The sequence below is a fragment of the Aulonocara stuartgranti genome (assembly GCF_965226115.1).
Source record: "Aulonocara stuartgranti genome assembly, chromosome: 6".
In the NCBI taxonomy this organism is placed as follows: domain Eukaryota; kingdom Metazoa; phylum Chordata; class Actinopteri; order Cichliformes; family Cichlidae; genus Aulonocara; species Aulonocara stuartgranti.
Window position 1 is genome coordinate 7,093,006 of NC_138944.1, and position 18,101 is coordinate 7,111,106.

The 18,101-nt window shown below is 37.3% G+C and overlaps 1 long non-coding RNA gene across 1 annotated transcript in view; it reads right to left on the reverse strand.

Annotated features, from left to right (window-relative positions):
* Positions 1-12,136: 12,136 nt before the first annotated feature.
* LOC309707841 overlaps positions 12,137-18,101 on the reverse strand; it is a 43,562-nt gene continuing 37,597 nt past the window's right edge. The window contains exons 2-3 of the long non-coding RNA XR_014277087.1: positions 15,316-15,372; positions 12,137-12,574 (exon numbers count right to left, since the gene is read on the reverse strand). This is a non-coding gene — a long non-coding RNA (uncharacterized lncRNA). The remainder of the gene's footprint in view (positions 12,575-15,315; positions 15,373-18,101) is intronic.

Consider the following 18,101-nt stretch of genomic DNA (forward strand, 5'->3'; position numbering starts at 1 on the left):
GGTAAGAAATATTTTATATATTTATGCATTTTATATTTCTATTTGAAGCAAACCTCTTTATAGTTTTTTTTTTTTGTTTGTTTGTTTTGGTCAACCAAGATCTGAAATACTCATTGGTACCCTATTACTTTTTAGCATCCTGATTTTGTTTTATAAACTAGTAGCATGTATACAATGAAATTCTAAATGTCTTCAATAAAGTGCCACTGGATGTGTTTGTGTCGCTTCTGTTCTTCAGCTGTAAACTAAAGAAAACCTGTTTTTCTAATTTACAAGCTGAGGAAGGTACAGATAGCGAATGGCACTTTAACCCCTAGGCTAACTCACAAAATACCTTGTTGATAATGTAATTGGAATTTGTTTTAGGGTTTGTTGTGTTATAAAAAGTCCACCTTAAAGTGAGGAAATCTTACTATTCATCACTCACTGAAGAAAAAGAGCAATCTTAGGTTTCTTTTAAGCACTGTAGCTAGGTTTACGAAGCGTCCGCACTCTGTTGAGTCGTTTTAGAACTGAAGAAGCCTCTTGGATAAGAGATGAAATAGCCTCAGGAAACTTGAAGTCCACTTGCTTTCTTCCCAAGTTCCATAGCCTATCAAGAGCTTTAGAACTTCAGTAATCACTTTCTCCAAACCATCAACGTGTCTATTAGACCCCTTACCTACAATACTACTCAAAGAAATCCCACCATTAATTAAAGTTAATTAAACCACTACTTAAAAAGCCATCACTTGACCCTGCAGTCTTTGCTAATTATAGGCCAATCTCCAACTTTCATTTTATTTTAACACTGAGAGAAACTTTGGAGTCATTTTTGACCAGGATATTGCATATAAAACAAACATATAGGACTGCTTTTTTTCATTTTTGCAACACCTCTAAAATTAGAAACATCCTGTCTCAGAGTGACCCTGAGAAATTACTTAATGCAAATATTACTTGTATGCTGGGCTATTGTGATTCATTATTATCAGCATGGTCTAAAAAACCCCTAAAAAACTTTCATTTGATCCAAAATACTGCAGCGAGAGTACTGACAGGACTAGAAAGAGAGCATATATCTCTTTCATTTGTGTCTTTTCATTGGCTCCAGGTTAAATCCAGAATCAAGTTTAAAATCCTTCTTCTCACTTACAAGGTCTTAAATAATCAGGCCCCAACTTATGTGAAATATCTCATTATTAATCCTTTATTTATCCAGGTAAAAAATCTCATTGAGATTAAAAATCTCATTTCCAAGAGAGACCTGGCATCATAGTACCATATCACTCCATTAGAGCGTTTACCTCTGACTGCTGGTTCCTTGGTTCCCAGAGTATTTAAAACTAGAATGGGAGGCAGAGCCTTCCTGCAGGCCCTTCTTCTCTGGAACCAGCTCCCACCTTGGATTTGGGAAGTTCAAACTCTCTTTTTTGATAAAGCATATAGTTAGGGCTAAATCGGGTGAGTGTGAATCTTCCCTTAGTTATGCTGTTATAGGCATAACCTGCTGGCGGCTTCCCATGATGCAGTGAATGTTTCTCCTTCACTCACCTTTCTTTTTTCTTTTTTTACTTACTGTGTGTTTGTACATCACTCTGCATTTAACCTGTAGTTATTTATCTCTGGGTCTCTTCTACAGCATTTGTCTTTTGTCAAATGCTGTCTTCTTTTGTCCTGTCTTCCTCCCCTCAACCTCAACCGGTCACAACAGATTGCTGCTTCTCCCTGAGCCTGATTCTGCCAGAGGATTCGTAAAAGGTAAGGTTTTTTCTATTTCGCTGTCGCCAAGTGCTTGTTCATGGGGGTCATTTGGCTGTTGATGTTTTCTCTCTGTCATAGTAGGGTCTTTTACTTTACAATGTAAAGTTCCTTGAGGTGTGTGTTGTGATTTGGATCAATATAAATAAACTGAATTGAATTGAACTGAATTAGAATATAGAAAATTTGGATAACTGCATTGGTGTTAAATATCCATACCCCTGTGGATTAGTTATATGGCGCTAAATGAGCGGTGTATGGAATTTTAAATTTTTAGAAATCTAAACATATAAATTTCTAAACATATGGGGTTATGGAGTAACATATATACGTTTCCCAACATATACACTCTGTACAGTCTGCTTTATGACCTTGTCTCTACTTGATATTAAAGTGTGACATGAGCACTATAGCCAAAGATTGATTCTGACACAAAACTATTCGCCAAAAGTAAACAGAGACCACAAAAATGTAACAAAATAACTCGACTCCCTCCAGTCCACCTCCCACCCCCTGTCAGTGTACAGGCTATGTCTCCAGGGCACCTTTGTGCTCTATAGCACCTCCAGAGGCAACTCTGTCACACACATCATAAGCATAATCAGAGAGTTCAAAGCTGGTATATATAAAACAAAACACCCACATCCCCACACCCACTGCACCTTCTGGCACTGTCAATGTGTGACATCTATGTGTAAACTAAAACACTGCCAACTAAAATACCACAAGTACATTGAAGCAAAAGCATACATACATAGTGTATGCCAGTATGATCCTTGTACATATCCGTGCAAATATAATTCCTAAGATAACATGACACAGAAACCCCAAATTATATTAAAATTCCTGCTCCATGCACTAGTGTCATGCTGTATGAATATTTACTCAGTATATTAGTATATGCCAGCCACTGTGTGGAAACCAGTGAAACATGATGGCTATTTCAACAGAAGAAATAACATTCGTTTTCATCCAATTCTGCAACAGAGCGAGATGGGCTTTCATTGGAATGCTTTGACCTTGCGGTGTAGATGCTTAACATCCCAAGAATGAAATTGGCACTCCTAAAATGGATTTAGCCTGATGTGCAGAGGCTTATAACAAGTGCCAACTCTGTAGTATTTAAGAGGGTACTGGCGGAGAAACAGTGCATGTGCGTGTGTGTGTGTGTGTGTGTGTGTGTGTGTGTGTGCGGGCATATGTTTCACTCCTCATGGAGCTGCCAGTGTGTTGTTCTTAGCTAAATATTTATAACAGAAAAGACACAGTAAGTCAGACAAAGTACACACATATACTCATTCAGAGATAGACATGGGGGAGGGAAAGTGTGCATAAGAGATGGACAGACGGGTTGAAGAAGGAGGAAGCTTATTATTTAATGTCCTACTTGGCAGAGAGCTGTCAGAAACCAGAAGAGTGGACGCTTGCCAGGGACTGACAGAGCAAAATCACCATTCGTCTTCTTCTTTTCAAGACATGGACAAGCTTAATGAATTAAGATCCAACTCTTCCCTTACTTCACTAGCTTGTGATGTGCAGGCTTCATATTTGTACGTTTCAGACCATTACAAGCAACGTGGCAGTAAATCAACACAAAGGCCATGACTCATTCACACACACACACACACACACACACACACACACACACACACACACACACACACACACACACACACACACACACCCTGTTACCTCCAGTTATAGCATTCCAAACAATAGCTGCGAAAGGCAAATTAGTAAACAGTGTGCTCTGCTTCCATAGCTTGACTGATGAAAACACTACAAGGCGAGCATCCCAGGCAAGCCAGATTCCTGCCTTTGCGCTTATCTTCCCCTAACACGCTATCAGACAAATTAGTAATGGGGTCCACTTAAGTGTGTGTGTATGTGTCCTAGAATGTGTAATTTTATGTGAGTCTGTGTATTCAGTAGTAAGGTCCACTCATGGTCTGTCTCCTCTCTTGATGTTATTTATGGCTGTTTAAATGATCTCAGACACCTCTCATTTGTTTAGACAGCTCCAATTGGCTTTCTGTCTGAAGAAAAAAAAAAGAAGAGAATGGCTAGGGAGTGGTGAGGCAGGGGAGGAAATATATAGCAAGATGTGTGGCGATATAAGAGAGGAGGAGAGAGATGGCTGAGAACAGTAAAAGGTGAAAAGGAAGAAAATAGAGATATGAATACAGAATAATTTAGAATGGCGTGAAAGAAAAGAGAGAGACAAAACCAAGATAAAAAAGGAGTGAGGAGAGGCAAGGAGAAAACAGTTTAGGAAGGATAATTTGGAGCAAAGTTAGGAAGACACGGAGAAGGTGAAGGGAAGAAGCAGAACAGTCCGAGCATCAAGAGTAAGGAGAGAGAGCATGGCCTCTGACTCAGAAGGGTTGATTCTATTTGGCCCCACTGAATTAAAAAATGCTTTCGAAATATGAAATTTCACATCTAGTACCTTTTCCACTGACCATAACATGACGTGTCATGTCACACATTTTTGTATAACGATCTGGTGGAGAAAAAACCTGTCTAATAAATAAGCTGCCACCAGCAGCTAGTAAGCTAGACTGAATAAAAGTCAACACAAACAACTGACCTGGTTATCATGCACTAATTATTATGCACTATTTTAATTATTTGTCAAAAAGAAGTGCATTTCATCGTTTTGTGAACTGACTCTATAAAATCCTGAAAATCTCAAAATTATGGACTATTGCTTTCTGCTAAATACTGTGATTGTGCTCCAATATAAAGGTGATGCTCAAATAAAGTTACTGGGGAAAAAAGATGCTATAAATATTTATGGTATTTACTGCTTTACCTTTGTTTACATCTCTACATCCACCTCAGCTTGCTCATTCAAAATGAGCCAAAGTTTGTGGACATGCTAATCTTTTTTTTTCTTATCAAAGCCATGCAATTTTGACAGACATTCACATTCCCCGCATGATAAATGCTACATATTCAGGTGATCTTGTGATTTTTCCTGCAGTGTCACAATAAGGCTCACAGTTATTGTCCTGTCTTCCTCCCTTCACCCCCTACCAGTCACAGCAGGTCTCTGCCCCTCACTGAGCTTAATTCTGCCAGAGGTTTCTTCCTGTTAAAAAGGGATTTTTTCTTTCTCGCCTTCACCAAGTGCTTGCTCACACAGGATTGTGTGATTACTAAGGCTTCTTTCTGATATTGTATTTACGTTACAATATAATGGACCTTGAGGTGACTGTTGCTGGAATTTGGTGCTGTAAAAATAAAATTGAACTGAATTAAATTCACAGGGAAATACAAGGAAAATATAAGGGAAAACCTTCACTTTTGAACCAGTGTTGGATTTTAGGTGTCCATTTTACAGCATATGGATGTATTCGTGTTATTGTGCCTGTGTTTGTAGTTATCAAACACACATTTGATCAGTTGTGGAATCACAGCGTAGACACCACAAGTGAGACAAGTCTTGTTTGTCTGATTAGGCCTCTCCAGGGAATACAGAGAACCTACACCCCAAGTACATACAAAGAGACACAGACACACACAAAAACGGTGACATATTCACTTGTAGAAACACACACACAAAAGCATGCTCAATTAAATCTGAATGTTTATGATGTAATTTCCTTTTTATTGTGCCATGGCAGTATGATCTCTGGGTGCTCTAATGTTAATTGCCACTGAGCCTTCCTGCTGTTGTTATTATTTGTTGTTTCTGACAAGTTTGGGTTTTTGAGCTACGTAAACAATGCTGTAAACACAAGGTCAGTTCAGAGCGAGTGCAGCCTGGAGTCTTTTAGCAGCATTTCTTCATAGAAATGGAAATGAGGTAGCCTGTATAACAGAGTCCCTTTAAAGTAGAATATGATTATCACATTTAAAGATTCAGAATGTTACATATATAAAAAAGTGAATATGTTATTATTTTAAATAGAGTTTCATTCACTAAAGATAGGATACATTTAATTCACTCTTTTTTAATCTCTAAAGCCAGTGACTTTCCCTAGGCAGTCTAAACCACAGATTCCAGCAATCCATCAATTTTACTGGAGATAAACACTACTGAATATAAACAGAGCTGTGTGAAATATTGAGGAATTAGATTGAGAAATGAGCCATATGTCCAACAGCACCTCTGTTTCATGGGCCTATTGTTGATTGCTTTTAACAGTGGATTACCTAATAGCAATTTTTAGTTTGAATTATCATTTGTTTACCAAACGCAGAAACAGATTTTCTCATTTTTAGCAACAGTTATGGTAAAAATACACCAGGAAAATATAGGTAACACATAATAGTTATGATAGTAATAAAGGTTAAGTCCAAATGCAGAAGCAGTATGGTAAATAAATAAGATTCAGTAGCTTGTAGAGTCACCTTTGCCAACAGTGACACTGCTTTATTGTCTTCTCTATTGTATGTATTTTTGCATGAAAAGATAGACCTTCTTTTTCACTTAAATTCAGTGCATCCTTGAAAAATAGAATACTAAAAACAAAAGCTGTATCAAATCCTTACTTAAATGAACAGGGCTCTTTGTTCACCTTTACATTGTGCTACATCCATGTTAATTTATCTTTATAACCTGACCTTTGCAGACAAGTCAAACAAAGTCTTTCACTCTAGTCATTGTACCTGCATGATGGATGTGAATAAAACTCAAACCGAAGTACTCGACAGCTGTGGGAGCTCTCTCCTTTTTCCATACAGTGTTTTAAATACAGGGCAGGTTTTTCCACTTTTAATAAATTAGCGTGTGAGGTGATAGCACATCTTTTACCCAGCATGCTGACTTTCATTAAACCTGCCTTACTCATCATGTGTAGTGGACACATATCTTTGGCCAAATGGAATATGATTGGATTGATTTGTTTCGGTGTGCTCTTATGAGCTAGATGGATACACTGACAAGCTGTGTAGGCTTGCTTCTATTAAGTTGGTGTTAAATAAGTCGCGTTAGCAAACACTGTATTGGGGGAATTGTTGGCCTTCATATGGCTTTTCATGCATTCATCATATTACAGCTTGTTTACTGGCAGCTGATTAAGTTAGTTCTGTTGCTTTGCAGTGTAAATACACTGCAGTATTTGCAGTTTGTTTACATCACTTGTGTTAAATACAAAAGAAAGTATTTCCAAGTAATGAATGGTGAAACTTCGATGAAAAGGCACTTCACTTTCTGCTGTACAAAGCATTTAATTTTTGTTGTATATCTATTTTTTTAATGTAATGTTAGTCTATGAAACTTTAAGCTGTTTGGCACATGCAGTCACATGGTTATGTGATGAACCAGGGAGTGCTGAATTGGCAAAGCATGGATTTAAGCACTGCTCAGTCATGCTCATTTAATTGTGAGAAGCCATAATCATGATCAAAATTAAAATGTGATCAATTGTGCAAACCTAAGTTGATCTGTTTGACTTTATTAGTCTCTCGCGTCATTGTGTAGGGATATTGGCCCACTCTCCTTTACAGCGATGTTTCAACTCATTGAGGTTGACAGGTATTTGTTTATGCACAGCTCTTTTAAGGTCCCACCATGGCATTTCAATCAGGTTGAGGTATAGACTTTGACTGGACCATTGCAACATACTGATTATTTTCTTTTTTAGCCATTCTGTTGCATAGTAGATTCTCTATTGCACTGCATGACTCAATTTTGAGCAAGCATCAGCTGTCAGACAGATGGCCTCACATTTGACTCTTGTATACTTTGGTATACAGAGGTGTTCATGTTTGGCTGCAAAACGAGCCAAAATCATCACCCCTCCACCACAATGACTGTTGATATGAGATGTTTGTGCTGATATGCTTTGTTTGCTTTTTGCCAAATGTGGTCCTGTGCGTTACGGCCAAACAGTTCTTCTTTAGTCTTGTCTGTACCGTTGCACAGTCACACCATGGAGTATACATTTTCTAGGATATACACACCTGTGAACGCTTTCTTGAATGTTTTCCAGTTGAGAATAATCTTACCCCCTGCAGAATGATGGACTTTAAATAGTTTGGAAATGGTCTTATAACAATTGCTTCTGTATGATCTCTTCTGATGCCTTTTCTCCTAGGCATTGTGTGAACATACACATGAATGCTCCAGAGCAGCAAACTGCCATAACTTATGTTTAGACACATAAACCTTAGAAATGACAAAGTTTGCACTTTGTTTTTACCGTGACTGTATTTCCTTTTATACATACAGAATATTTTTTTTATACACTGTCCAGGCAACAAACTGAGGCACTACAAAGGTTGCTGCTCATCCATCACTTTGTGGTTCAAATCATTTTAAGTTAAAGCACTGCTACTTCTTCGTTGGACAGCAGTAATAGACCTTGGGATTGTGTTTTGGCTGTTGTTTAAGTAAGAACAGTAAAATTTATATTAGGCACATCTGCAAGCTGAAACTGTTTCTTGAGGTGACTAAAAGCCTCATAACACTTATAGACTTGAAATGGCAAATTCAAGTATGGAAATATGTTTTTTGAAACGCTAAAAGCCTCATAACAAAAATTTGCATTTTAAAAAACATACTTAAATACTTAAATTTGCCATCTATAAGTTTATTGATACCGAAGAGTAACTACTTGTTGAGCACTATAAGTACCCAGACGGTGTCATAACATTCAAAAATTTGACTGTGGAACACTTTTTGCTCTCTGTGGTCACCGTTTTTGTTATGTAGTATAGCAGGAAGGTGTACCAAACAGTTCAAAGGAATAAATCATCAGCAAAGGAATTGAATTCAGTGGGGATGTGGTAAACAACACTAGAAGTGACTTCAAGCCCATTGTGGAATTACCCAAGGACTGATGTTCTGCATAGACCTGAACCTCCTCACCCAGATCATTAACAAGACTACTGGAGCACCCAAAGTGCTTTATACATCTTGCCTCATTCACCTATTTACATTCATACAAGCACCTTTTTAAAATTGCTTTTTGCATTTAAGTGCTTCCTATCTAACCTTCACACACATTCACAATTTGATGGATGTACTTGAGACCAACCTGGGGTTAGTTTCTCCCCCAAGGTTTACTGGCATGAACCACCATGAACCCCCCCTCCCCTCCCCCTCCACACAAGTACCGCAGAGTTTAACTCAAAGGAATACTTTTTTTCTCTTACCTACAACGACACCAGCTACATCAAAGAACACACCAGAGAGCAGGCTATGCACTAATTATTAATACAATGAGACAGGTTTAAATTCATGCATATCTGGAGCAATGACCTCTGCCGACACATAGGTTTGTCTTTGTGATGTATCTGCTGTGACTACAGCATGGGAAAGCAATAAGCGGCACAGTTAAAAAAGTAAGAGCAGATTTATCCGGTGGTGGTAAGTAAGCCAATGATAAATGGGTTAAACAGCTGTTTTCCTTTGAAGGTAAATTAATAAAAAAAAAACTTGGGAGAATGTATAACTAGGTCATATTGTAGGGGCCTTAGCTTCATAGCAAAAATGCCTAAAAAATGAAGAACAGGGATAATTATAGATGTTAGAAAGTGTACTAGTATTATGCAAAATAAGAAACATTCTTTAATCAGAAGTTAGCTATAATAGCAAGCTAAATCTAATAAAAGATGGTAATGTGGGCTGAAATCATGCAGACAAAAATTAAGTCCTATACAAATTATACCAATGTATTCTATTAATAAATACTAATTAATTTTTTTTAAATTACTATTGTCAATTTTCATTTACTGGTATATATCAAAGTCATCTGTGTACTATAGTTCAGTCCAAGCAGTCTAAGGTTGATAATCATAGACTACACTGCAATACTTATTTAAAATGTAAACACTGACAAGTCTATAAGGATAATAAATAGTTTCAGTTATGTGCAAAGTAACCTTTGAGAGCCTGCTGTAGAGAGGGTGATGTTGAAGGACAAAAAGTTCAGGGCTGCCATTCTGCCCCGACTCGTCCCACTGCTTCAGCAATCAATTTTGCCGTAATTACCAACAACGGCACGTGTCAGATCTGTATCTTATCTGACTGGACGACTTGATAATAGGGGTTATCAGTGGAAGTGACTGGTGAGATCTTTCCCACGTCAAGGATACACAAGGGTATTTGAGGTCAGGGTTCCGCATGAACAGTAGCTTATCTGATTATCACATAGTACTGTTAGATAGAAAGTCTTCAATGTTTGACAAAGTCTTCTTATCTAAAGAAACGCTTTACCTCCAGTACCACAAACAACAGTACAAAAAAATAATTTCACTTGAATGAATATGTCTCAGCATAAAGTTAAATAACATGAAGAACAGATACTAAGGTCTGGGGTGAGTGTAGGATATGGCCCAAAACACTTGATGGAAACACTTGATGTAACAGTATGACACATTATGAGAGCTACACTGTTCTGTAAAACCACCCGACAGACCCAAGAGAGCATTGCATCATTGACCCCTAATATCATGTTGAATATGATTTTTTTTTTTTTTTAAATTGTTGTCAGTTAATATTATCTTTAATGTTAATCTTCAACAAAATCTACCATTTGTTTTCATCTATGGTGTAGTTGTTAATCTCCCATATTCTTTTTGAAATATTAAAACATTTTCTCAGTCCACAGGACATTATTATTACATATATGAACAGAGTGCTATCATCCGTTCTCTGTAACATCATTTTATGTAGGTGTTAGAGTCTATCCAATCACGTGTTGAGTAAACCCAAGCTGCCAGTTAAGACTAATATATTAAAAACTAAGACCAATATAAAGATAACCAAAACCACAGATGAGATACACAATCTGAAAATTGGAAGATTTAGTCTCAGGACTTTTGCTGTGAATAAGCACTGCAAATCAATGAGTTAGTGTTGGTGTTCATCACAAAACCATTTACTTCATTGACTACAGGTGCAGTAGTGGTTGATACTAATCATGTAGATCAAAAATAAGATGAGTAAAATCCCAAACAATGAGTCAATGCAATTACACACACTAAGCAATGAACATAAAAAACAAAATAATTGTCATGTTTCGGCTGTGTGGCAGGCAGGGATTTGACCCAAACGCAAACTCACGGGGACAGAACTTGAACTCAAAAGCACAGCTTTATTGCTGGAAAATAGAACACAAGCAATACTAAACTAAACTAAACTGGGAAAAGCTAATTAAAATGCATACCAGAAGACACGGGGAGAATCACACACAGCATGAGAGACGACGCGACACTGACTCAGAGAAACACAGGGTTTAAATACACTGGGAAGTAACGAGGGGAATGAGACACAGAAGGAGGGCACAGCTGGGAGAAATCAGGACTGACAAGACAAGCAAAGCAGGACGCATTCACATAAGACACGGACCATCAAAGTAAAACAGGAAGTTTCACACAGAGACGCGAACTTGACACAGTGGAGACAGCAAATAAGAAACACAGAGACATAAACCATAAGGCAGAGGTCTAAGAACCAAAATACACAGGGAAATACTCAGCTTGGAACACAAGAGACTAGACTAGAGGGAGTAACAAAAGACCAACCATGAGAACATAATGCACAATGCAGAGTGACAGAAAAGAAACAAGAAATTCAAACATGCAAAGACACACAATTACACAGAACAGAGGGGGCACAGAGAGACATGAAGGGCAAGGGATCAAAACTAGAAGCCATAGAATAAATCACACACAAGTACAATAATACAAAAATCACAAAGAACTAAAAACGCTGGGTCAGGAGACCCAGGACCGTGACAATAATAACCATTCTCTTTCTGCTCATCTACAAGTGTATTTTTCTTCTACCTAAAATAACTTGTAAACAAATGTTGTTACAGCTTATATTTGCTGATGCTGTGAGTTACTATGTGCATTTGAACAATGAAGCTTCAGTAACAGACATGCATAATTATTGTTTGTCTGTCTCAAGAGTCTGGCAAAAATGCAAATATCATTTTTTTTCCAGGTGTTGAGACACAAGACAGTAGCCATTAGCCATTAGAAATAGTGATTATATATAAATGCAGTTTTTAAATCCACACCATCCACATCTGGCAGTTGTAGCTAGGTCTTAACACAATGAGGTTTTATATGTAAGACATACATATATACAGTGTTACATACACTCTACGAGAAGTGGTGATGCCTGTTCTCTGCTTTTTGAGTTTTGGATTACATGGATCTTGTGATTTATTGTTGTGGGATGGTATCTGAAGTGGTTTATTTATTCATTCTGTGACAAGAGCACTTGTCCTTTTTTTATCCAAGGACTTTTTTGAGTGTGCTGTAGTTGCTGTTTCTGTTAAAACAGACAACAACACAACCACACCAGGTGTTTTTCTTTTTCTTTTTTGTTTTGCAGTCATTATCATCCAAATCTTTATACTTAAAACAGGGCAAGTTTAAAGATTCAATTCAAATATGGAAATACACATTGAATTTCTGTTTGCCACAAAATTGGCAGTCATTCTATAATTCTAATTAGAGAAAATAATCTGCAAACAATAACTGAAAAGGTTCTGTATTATCTATACTTGCTCATTGTTTAATGCGAGGATGAGAAACTGATTCATGCAGTGAATGTAATAGCTGAAGTTACAGTTGCTCACTGGGGAAAAGTATCTGTCCCTGCAGGTGCAATATTGTTCATTTATCTGTGAGACACACACACAGAATGTATGACATTATTAAAGTTGAGAAATATCAGTTTTGAGCATGCAGGGATGTGCCCATTTCCCACATTCAGAATGTCCCCTTTTCTCCCTGGAATCTCTTGTTGTGTATGTGTTCTTCTCTCCCGGTGTTTCTGTTTCTCTCTCTTGGTGTCCAGCATTTTCTCACCCTGGGTGTCTTCATCTGTCTCTGCTGGTTTTTGTACCTCTTATTTCTCCAAATCCTGACAAGATATGAAAAATATCAAAAGATGTTTTGAATTTGGTGTTGACCTTTTTGAGAGTCCATCAAATGATTAAAAAACAGAGCCCTTATTAGACCACTCTGATTTGCACATCCTCTCAGCTTTACAAAAACCACACCGAACCTTGCTAAAATTGATTCCTTTGTACTTCTCTTGCACATACACACCTAATGAAATTAAAAAGGAACATTCATCCAAGAGCCTATTTTCTGGTGTCACCTACATGTTTGAAAGGTGTTTCTGAAAACTTTGTAGCTTCTTCATTAGTGGAAAATATCTGAGATAGTTAAGTTGACAAAAGTTACAACACATTCTTGAAAAACTCAAGGTATCTGTAGAAATTCTCTAATCATTCATCAGTCTTGCTTTCTGTTTTGTAAAGTTTTCAATTATTTTGCACTGTAAACTACTCACTAGTTATGAATAGATCCATCCAGAATACGATGGCGTTATTTTTGTGCGACTATTCTAACGTAAAAAAAAAATTGCAGGTGCAAGTGTCGCATTTTGAGGAGAAATTTATTTTGAGTGAAGAAAAGCTAAATTTGAGTGAACAAAATTCATTGCTGCGTGCAAAAAATGTATTTCAGTGTTTGCTATTATCCATACACACACACAATAGCAGCCCCTCCCTCTCAGTTTTTGCATTTGCGCTTGCTCGCAATGTGTTGCTTGCGCTCTCAACATTTCTGCCCGTGCGCATTCAACTCTTTCTGTACACCGTTATACTACACAAAACTCTTTCTGGGTCACAAAATAAACTTTTAAGATATTTTAATGCGAGAATGGTGCTGTGTAAACTTCAAATATCTGCTCGATTTATCAAGACATCACATATTTGCAAAAGTGCTCTAATGTTTTCGGAGATGCCTGTTACCCACCAGCTGACCGGGTGGTCACTCAGGTTAAACATAATATATAAGGCCGAACTGACAAACAATCGGCCGACTACACCACCAGGTATTATAGGACAAACCATAAAGCCTTTGAACTAAAACAAACGCTGTTGTGACAGTGATGTACGCTGTCTTGTTGGTATATATGTATGACTTGTATCACCTTCATGTTTCCCTCTCACCACATATGCAAACCGATATCATGACCAGCAGCTTTTACAGCTGTTGCTCCAGCAAACATCAGCTGATACTAGAAAGTAATATTAAATACATTCTAACAACAGCTGATCAAGCTTGAACGTGCTGCTGTTGTTTAGTGCAACATCCGCTGATTTTCTCTTTCTGGCGCAAAGTGGGAGATAAACAAGCAAGAGAGATGGGACTTATGACAGAAAAGCCAATCAGCTGATCATTGATGAGTTTCATGATTGAAGTAGCAACAGTAGAGAGAGGGAGAGACAATGAGAAAAGAACAGGCAGTTGTGCAGCAAAAACACAGAATAACTCCAGCTTTGTGTCTTTTGTTTTTCATTCTAGTACAGGACGAAACGCGTTCCTTTTCACCTCAATACGGATGTATTGTAATTGGTCCAGCCCAGAGTTGATCATGACCAATTGGCTAATCCACCACCTTTCATTGTTTATACCGTTACAAAAACAAACAAACAAAATGAAAAATCACCATCAGCCCACTGGGCAAATGCCCGGTATGCCCAATGGCCAGTCCAGCTATGCGGTCAGCTGTTGGGTAACAGGCATCTCCAAAAACATTAGAGCACTTTTGTAAATATGTGATGTCTTGATAAATCAAGCAGATATTTGAAGTTTACACAGCACCATTCTTGCATGAAAATATCTTAAAAGTTTATTTTGTGGCTCAGAAAGAGTAATATTTCAAACTCCGCCACGGCCTCGTTTCAGTTTTGGACGAAATGGATTCTGGGATATTGCATTTCGTCATTCCGAGCTGATTGGAGACCAAAACAGCCAATCAGATTTTTTTGCATCCAAGTCTGTGATTGGCTGGGTTTGTGGCACAAGTATAAAGGTGTACAGAAAGAGCTGAACACGCACAGGCATAAATGTTGAGAGCGCAACCAACACATTGCGAGCGCAAAAACTGAGCGAGAGGGGCTGCTATTGTGTGTGTGTATGGATAATAGCAAACACTGAAATACATCTTTTGCACGCAGCAATGAATTTTGTTCACTCAAATTTAGCTTTTCTTCGCTCAAAATAAATTTCTCCTCAAAATGCAACACTTGCACCTGAATTTTTTTTTTACGTGCACTCAAAAAATTTTTTACGTGCGCTCACAATAGTGACACAAAAATAACGCCATAGAATGCCTTATATTCAAACTTAAGGACAGGGATTGATCTCTGTCAGAGGTTTATTAATAGCACCTGGTAAACACACTTGGATGGTCAGAAAAACTGAAGTGAGACCATATTTATGTTACTGAAGGACAATGAAGAATAACACAATAACACTTCAGCACAGAAGAAGAGTGATGGAGTGCCACACAGCCATTACCCAGCTTAAACCCAAGTTTCAGCATTAGACCCCAAACTAAAGGAAAGAACCATGAAGTGCCCATCTTCCAATCAAAGGTAACATAATACAAATGCTTTGTTAGTGTTCTTAAGTAGAATTCTCAGGCATCTGTAATCTAGTTGAGTATTTTTTCTTCTAAAAACTTTATTCTTTTACTCGCTACATTTTTACGCAATTGTCTCTATACTATACTTTCTACTGCCTCCATTTTCGAAACAGGTTTGTTATTTTAGGCTTCAGGCATTTGAGGAGAGGCATTACACTTACACTGAACCTAAATTGAAGGAAAATAACACATCCATGACAGTCCAGATTGCACAGCACCTGATAAAAGAGACACAAACATAAATGTTTTGTATTAATTATAGTGCTGTTCTCATAGATAAAAGTAAATCTTAACCCATGAGTGCATGCTGCACACCTCCATATGTTAAGACCCTTTCACATCGGTAGCGGGATGCACAGCACTCACTACTAACTACAGTGATGGACCCAGAATTTTTATTGCACTGGCTACTGTGCTCTCCTTTATGCGCTCTGTGTGTACTAGATTTGACTGCACAGTTATTTCAAAATATGTATCTCTCTGACTTTGTATCCTCTACGAGAGTTTGTGTTGCATTATGTTCAACATCAGCATTAATGGAAGATGCCAAATTGACATATTTAAGATTTAGACATATTTAAATTGTGCTGTATGGGAATATGGGATGAGGTAGCAGAAAGTGTCCAATGAACAATGTCTTTTTTTCTCAAGTGAAAGAATTCTTAGGGACAGAATATCGTACATGGACTCACATTCAGAGTCAAACTCATTTGTATATAAATAAAGGCATACATAAAATATTCTGTATATAGAAAAAAGGGACTGATTTTGGAAATAACAGTCAAATTATGTCCTTATGTTTGATACATTAACTTGCAAAAATAATATTTATTGAATCATAAAGATTCAAAACATCATGATACCAGGATATATATTTTGTTTCTCCTTTGTGCTCTTGTGCTGTAAACCATGCATTTTCTTTTGGGACAGATTGTAAACCACGTGAATTATTAGATTCAGTCCATCAGATGTGCAAAATCCAGCCTCATTTGCTGTGTTTCTGCAGTTAGCTACAAGGAACAAATCTAATGCAAATTTATGAAACTGCTTTTCAAGATGTGAGGCAAAAAAACAGTGTATGCTCAGCATTAAAAACACGCATAGACATTGTTTTGACTTATTCATAAAACTACCCTACTTGGGGTGGACACATTGTTTGATTTTAAAGTCTCATCCTCTAAGTCTCAGCTGCTACAAGAAATCATTTAATAACATCCTTAATATGAGATTTTCCATTATTATTGTCCTGAGACAGTTTGCCATTTTGCTCTAGTGATGCAGTTAGTTTGTGTGCCTCCAGCAAAGTTTTTTTTAATGTAAATGCAAAGTAATAGAAAAAAAAATACCACTTCTTTATGTTTTGACCGTCTGACTTTCAGAAGAACAAACACTTTTATTTATCCTTCATCTTATCCATCTCCACATCACACCTATCTCTCCTTACTCGGCCTTCCCTGACCTGATTTGTTTTGGTCCATCATCATTTCGCCACTCCTCTTGTTGTTTCTCCCATACTCATTTCTTTTTTGTTTTCTCTACTTGTAAAGAGGGCTTGCAAACAGACATCACTGACAATGAGAGCCAATTCTCTATCAAGAAGACTTGTCTTGTGTGTGTTATCTGTGTGCATGTGTGTGTCCACCATTTTAAGTGTTTGTTTCTGTCAAGAGTAATGCAAGGTGAGAGAAATTATTAGCATATTTGCTATCTAGTTTTATACAATTGCTGATTGTTCAGCAATCTTTGGAACAGAGAATGACAGGGAAACAGCAAGACTGAGAGAGGACTCTGAGTGGAAAAGGATTTACTCAGTCTGGCTTTAATGCTGAGGTCAAGTTTATTTACAAGGAATATCATTGAAGATAAAGACACCTAAAATCCAAGCTAGATTAACGTCCTGAGCAAACAAAATATGCATAAAAGATGATTGCTTCAAGACACCCACACACTTACACAAACGTAATTTTAATCAGCCAGATATCAAGGTTTTCATACATAATTCCAAGGTTACCAGTGCCTGCACCGCTAGCCATCGAATGAATTAATACCTAGCTTGAGATTTACAAAATAATTACTGCTTTTATTACAACATAATCCAAACTTGGGATTGTAGTTTTAGTTATTATTGGATTAATGTAATACATTAAGGAAGAAAAAGTTAAATGAATGCATCGTAATTTGCCAAGGACCACATTTGTGTGACGTTAAGCATATCACTATACTCACCAATATAATACACTCACTTTGATAGGTACACCTGTTCAACTGCTAGTTAATGAAATAGTTTGTCAGCCAATCACATGGCAGCAAATAAATTTAAACATGTATACATGCTCATGACAATCAGAAATGCCAAAACAGGTATTGGTGACTTAGAATGTGCATGGTTATTGTTGTTTTACAATCAACTGTATAGAAGACTCTTGGTAAAAACATGGGAGAATGATGACATTCACCAGGTAATATACTGAAACAAATAAATGCCCTTAATGCAGTGGTTGAAAATATTCTTATGCATATAACCCTTGTCTGTCAAGAGTTTATAGCCACTGGTTTTACCTCACTCCATTTTGTAAAAGCAGAGTAACACTTTGCTTTACTACATTTATTTTCACCACCTTGTCCCATTCCTTCATTCCCAAATGAACATTCATAAAGAAAGTTGAAATCATTTTTCACCTTTATAGCCACATAAAGCCATTTATTCTGGAAATAAACATGGATTTCAAATGCTTGGAGAAGACAAACACACTTTGGGTGACAGAAAGAGACAGAGAGAGGCATTATCATTCACCAGTTGCCTTCTACTTTCTCTGTTGTTTTAGTGCTGCTGTCTGGGGTGGAGGAATGTAAGCATTATCACCACAGACAGGCTTTATGTTCCTTATTACACTGACTAATTGATTGTTTGTCTATATCTAATGAGGGTGGTTGCCCCTGGAGTATT